Below are 6,000 nucleotides of genomic sequence, written 5' to 3'. Positions count from 1 at the left end.
GTGCACCACTAGGTGGCGCTATAATGGGTGTACATGCATTTTGGCCTGTAACTTTCACATTTTAATTCACATCTCCCAGACATCTAAAAGTCTCAGGAATCCGGCCCTTGAGGACTGGAATGGGGCACCCCAGTTCTACTTGATCACTTTGTTATTTCTCCAACTTTGAAAGTTCTGAATTTAAATTTTGAACAACAGAGATATTTAGCCTCTCTGTGCTTCAGGTTTTGGCTGTTGTAGCTTTAAAATGCATCTTGGGAAACTTGGAAGTATACATCAGTGGGAACGGCCACCATCCTAGTCACACTAATAGTATAGTAGACAGTATACACTCAATGAGTGTATAGTCTGTAGTACATTAGTATTTAGTTTTGAACACAGCCTGTGATTAGTCATTGCCTAATCAGTGCACCTGTGGATGACCTGATAATTCCATCAACCAAACAGGGGTACAGACAGACCAGTAGTGACACAAACTCAAAGGAACCACAACTAAGACCCAAGACAATGAACACTTGACAAAGTAAAAATCATATGAATACAAACCAAACTAGTAATAGAAACCAACAGACCCAAACAAACTTCAGAAAACCAATGAGATCAGACCAAAAAACAGAGGAAATTTGAGCCAAACACTTTAAATCGTCAGCCAATTTAAGCGTTTCAAATTTTGCAAACACAAACTATGGTGAATCAATAGCAACAAAGGTTTATCCTTATTTTTTAATTTTGGTCCTTAAAAAAAGAAAAAAAGAGCTTGCAGATGATAAAGTTAGAACACATGAGCCAACTAATGTGGAAGGGTTGCTATCAACAAATGTGAAACGGTTGCCATGGCTGCAACATCAAAGGAAAAAAGAACCAAACTCAATGATATCATATCTTCAGTATCACTTCTCTTAGTGCTAGTGGTTGGGTTAGTCAAACTCTCTCACTGATTGGAGTGTATACAAGTTAAACAAACAATATTTGTGTATTTTAAAAGCTTAAATTCTGATGAGAAATGGCTGCTGCAGGTGAACCCCTAAACAAAGCAGCCCATCTTATGATGGGACCCCCACCCTACAGCCATGGCCAGCTCTACCACAACAGGGACAGCCAGGATTTCAGCAGCGGCTCTCGACCAGTGGCACCCCCCCACGTCTACCTGGTGACCACACGGGGACGGTTCCCTTTCCCCCGTTCAGCACAGAGACCTATTTTCTTCATGGCAGAGTATGGCCCCCAACTCTGTATGGCAACGCCTCAGCAGTGTCCTGTTCCTGCAGGTCCTCATGATGGCATGGATGCTCCCCCACCTCCCAGAGAGGTGACACCACCTCCTCAGATATCTGAGAACCAGTCCAAAGAGGAGCAAAGGAAGCCAGTCATCAAGGAGAAGAAGAAGTATGAGCGAGAGTTTCTGCTTCAACTCCAGTTTGTCCCAGCCAGCGTGATCAAGCCTCCAGGTCTCCCTGACATCCCTGATGTCATCCTCCACAAGGCCAATAGAAGCCCTCTGCTCACACGTGAGCCCTGGTGCAAACCTAAGATAATCCATTACCATGACTTTACACCACAATTTGTAAACTTTGGACGTCCAGGCATGGGAGGAGGAAGCAGAGAACCAATGCAGAGAATGGAGCCGAGGAGGATCATTAACATGTCAGTTAATGACCATGTGCAGCTGAACAAGGCAGAGAACGCCTGGAAACCCTCAACCAACAAACCAGTGTGGAGCTCTCAACTTAAGAAGCAGGAGGAGAGGGACTCGGAGCAAACAAAGGACTTGCTCAAAAAGTTCCGCAGTATCCTGAACAAACTCACCCCAGAGAAGTTTGAGAAGCTCATGACACAGGTGAAGATGCTGACCATTGACACTGAAGAGAGGTTAAAAGATGTCATTGACCTCACCTTTGAAAAAGCCATCTCTGAACCAGCCTTTTCAGAGATCTATGCCAAAATGTGCAGCTTCCTTAATGGGCTTAAAGTCCAAAGCAAAGAAAATCCAGAATGCCAAGCAGATTTTCGTAAGCTCCTTCTAAACCGATGTCAGAAGGAGTTTGAAAAAGACAAAGACATTAATGAGGTCTTTGAGAAGAAAGAAAAAGACTTGGAAGCGGCCTCTGGGGAGGAGGAGAAGCAGCGTCTCCGGGAAGAGTTAGAAGATCTTAAAAATAAGGCAAGGAGACGCTCGGTTGGCAATATCAAGTTTGTCGGCGAGTTATTTAAACTTCAAATGATCAGAGAGGTCGTCATGCATGACTGTATCATGAAGCTTCTAAAAAACCATGACGATCAGTCCCTGGAGGTCCTGTGCAAACTGCTGTCCACCATCGGTAAGGACCTAGACGTTAAAAAGGAGAAGCATCGTGTGGACCAGTGCTTCCAACAGATGGAGAAAATAGTAAAAGAGAGGAAGACCTCGTCAAGGATCCGCTTCATGATGCAGGATGTCCTGGACCTCAGAACAAACAATTGGGTGCCTCGTCGGGTGATCCAGGGTCCAAAGACCATTGACCAGATCCGAGAACAGGCAAAAATGGAGGAGCAGATGGAAGGACCACACCATCTGAGACCAAGACCTGCCCAAAAGCCTCAGTGCCATTGACGAGATAACTCGTATTTTGCATTTTTTTCACGGGGATTACTAGAAAACACCCTGGCGGAGGTCCCTCACCAATATCTAAGTTGTTAGGTGTTGTAGTGACCAACTGTACCCTGAAGATGGCAGCAGTGCACCTTTAGATGAGAGATTTGCCACTGATGCTACCCAGCAAAGCAGGAAGAAGCAGCAAAAAGGGAGATTATGGCGCTACAGAGTGATATTGTGAAGTATCCAGCAGCTCACAGCACCACATACTAACACAGAACATGTGTGGACCTGAGTGGATTATTGATAATGTTGTGATCGTGAGATAAAACCATCAACTAACCGGGCCAAACAGGTCATCCCTGCGTGTCGGGAGGAGGGGGGGTTTGGAGGTGGGTACAAAATACCCCCAGCCTGTGAGCCAGATAGCAAAATAATAAAAGTTTTGCCATCAAAAGCCTTGTCTCAGTGTTTTTTTTTAATGTTTTAGATAAGGAAACAATGTTCCGATGTTACAGTTGTCACAAAAGCAAAAAAATAGCTTTAAAGTCACTGACAGGGTTTTTTTTTTTTTTTACAAAAAGGCTGCTTTCTCAGCTTTTTGCTCTGAAAGTGAAGATTTGTGTAAATCTTGCTCTATTCAACCGTTGATTACAAAAGAATGAAACGAGCCAGAAACAATTTTTTTTTTTGATGAAAGTAGAGGCTTCAATCTTTCAGAATGGTGTCAGATTTCAGATAGTCATAGTAGAAATTATTCTGTGGGTCTTTAAAATCCACTAAAATGCTCAAAAACAGCTGGCACTGAGGGGGTAGAAAATCTGAAAATGGCTGGAACTGAATGAGTTAATAAAATAAAATATGCAAATCATGACAAGGTTTGACAGTTTTTCATGGGAAAAAATGAGGTGGATAGTTGATGTACTGCGTCCTTTCAGATTTTTATGTGTCAGGGACGCAGGACGCGTACCTAACAACATCACTGGTAGCTGCTAGAATCTTTCTTAGCACATAGAATAATATAAGAAGAAACACTCACCCTTGGGCAGAACAAACAATAATCATAGTGGACCCGTGTTGTGGACCCATTCGCTCACAAAAACTTTACATTCCTCTGTCTGAAGAATCAGAATGTTTGTGAATGTTCGGCTAACGACCGTCAGCACAACCACCGCCCACAGTCATGAGACGAAGGAGGAAGTGAAGTCCGTGACCAGAGATTTAAATGTAGTTTGTAATCACGGGAATAATATAAAATAACCATGAAATATTAACTTAAATGACTTTTAGCAAATCACTCCAAAATGTGTCGCAGTTGATCACCGTTCATCTGTTTCGCCATCAAAATGGATACCGGAAGTCGACTCAACTGTGATCAAGATGGATGCCGGAAGTCGTCTCTCAACATATGATGCGCTAGCGCCCCTTCACACACTGCGGTCAAAAGCTGCCGTCCAGAAATGAAATAAAATTAAAATAAACATTTGGAAATGACCAAATTACTCCAAAATAACAGATGCACACACTCGGGGTATTTGGAAGCCGTCGACTAAGTTTCAGGTCAAACTCTAATCACGTCGGGGAGATATTTGCTCCACGTACACACACACACACACACGCACTCACACAGACCTTTCTGTCTTTTAAGGGGAGATAGATAGATTTAAGTGTGTATGGAATTCTGATACCTTAGTTGAGGCAACGGGACTTGAAGTTTGCTTGAAGACATTTCACCTCTTATCCAAGAAGCTTCTTAAGGATGTTCAGAATTTTTACTGTGGAGTTGAATAATTTGTATTAACCTATTGTGGGACTCATTAGCATAACAAGGGGTTCCTGGTATCAGCCAACTCAGTTAGATTGTTGGCGAGTCTTTTGTGAAGAAAAGAATCGATTATAGATGTTGGAGAGATTGTGTTTCACCCCCTCCTCTGTTTATGTTTTATATAGAGCCTTTTCTTCACACCTTTCAGACCATTGGATATCTGGTCAGATAAACAGTTCTTCCACGTCGGATAATCAAAGTAAACTGTTTGTTTTATGTTTTATTGCGGGATCACGTGGTGTTGCGTGAATACACCTGGCTTGCAAGGTGCGCTACGATGCCTTGGAGCCAGGTGGAGGTTGACGGAGCAAAACCGCGGCACTGACACAGCGATACACATCTACAACAATGAGTGGCCCAAAGAAGAGAAGAGTTAACAGTGAGTGTTTAATAATGAATAGACAAGTAAATACTTTTCACTGAAGTCTGATCAAAGGCTGTATGTCTTATTATTGGCAAAGAAACTGTTGCAGTTTTAAAGGAATACAATATCCACGTCACTTTTCCTCCAAACATGCTGCTAATTATGCTAATAACCATTATTAACAAATTATGTTGGAGGGTTTTTTCATGCAAATACTTTTTATTTAACTGATTTAACTGAGTTACTTTTACACACACACACACACACACACATATATATATATATATATTGTGTGTGTTATGTGAACTTTCAAGTCCCACCTGTGCCAATTGCCCCCCAAATAATTCTGACAAATAACACATGTTAAAATGTGTTGAACCAACAGGGAACAAGTAACATAATATTTCATAATAAATAAAAAACTAAATGAAACTCATTATCTGAATTAAAAAAAACAAAAAGCAAAAAAGTGCAGTAGAAAACCAAAAAAAAAAAAAAAAGAAAGAAAGCTTTGGCAGCTCAGGCTGAGGCTTTTTCACATCGGTTCAAATGGGTTTGAATTTACATTGCTCTTTGTAAGTCGCTACACATCAAAAACCTACTTTTTCAAATTCCTCCTTAGGGTTTTGTCCAATCAGTAGAGTCTTCAGTTGGACCTGATCTAAAGTTCAGCAAAAAATTTTATTGGCTCAAAATATGCGTGAATATTTTGTGAGTTTCCTCGCGAGCTATGAAAATGCATAACTGTTGCATATCTCGGTCAAAATAAATGCTAACAACACCAAATTTGAGATCCTTGGTTGGCAAGTGACTGTAAGGGTATGAGCAAAATTTTAATAATTTACACCACTAGGGGGCGCTGCAAATATGTGAAATTTATATCTCCTAAATGACACGACCGATTTTTACCAAATTTGGTGGGTATCACCTTGGTCACTCGCGGGGCGGTATCTCGAAGTTAATTGTGATTGGTCAAAGTGGGTGTGGCTTATTACAACATACATTTAATTCAACAAACCTTTATTTCAGCTGAAAAATTATGTTGAGGGCTATGAAATTTACAGGGTACACATATAGGAGCACACAGATCACCCATAACAAAATGTGCACCACTAGGTGGCGCTATAATGGGTGTACATGCATTTTGGCCTGTAACTTTCACATTTTAATTCACATCTCCCAGACATCTAAAAGTCTCAGGAATCCGGCCCTTGAGGACTGGAATGGGGCACCCCAGTT

General features: G+C 41.5%; 1 pseudogene; it reads left to right on the top strand.

Moving 5' to 3' along the window:
• Positions 1-917: 917 nt before the first annotated feature.
• Positions 918-2,641, top strand: LOC114454420 (eukaryotic translation initiation factor 4 gamma 1 pseudogene; annotated as a pseudogene).
• The last annotated feature ends 3,359 nt before the right edge of the window (positions 2,642-6,000 follow it).

The sequence above is a fragment of the Gouania willdenowi genome, chromosome 20 (genome assembly GCF_900634775.1).
Source record: "Gouania willdenowi chromosome 20, fGouWil2.1, whole genome shotgun sequence".
In the NCBI taxonomy this organism is placed as follows: domain Eukaryota; kingdom Metazoa; phylum Chordata; class Actinopteri; order Blenniiformes; family Gobiesocidae; genus Gouania; species Gouania willdenowi.
The sequence above is the reverse complement of the archived record's forward strand: the minus strand, read 5'-3'. Positions and strand labels throughout refer to the sequence as shown.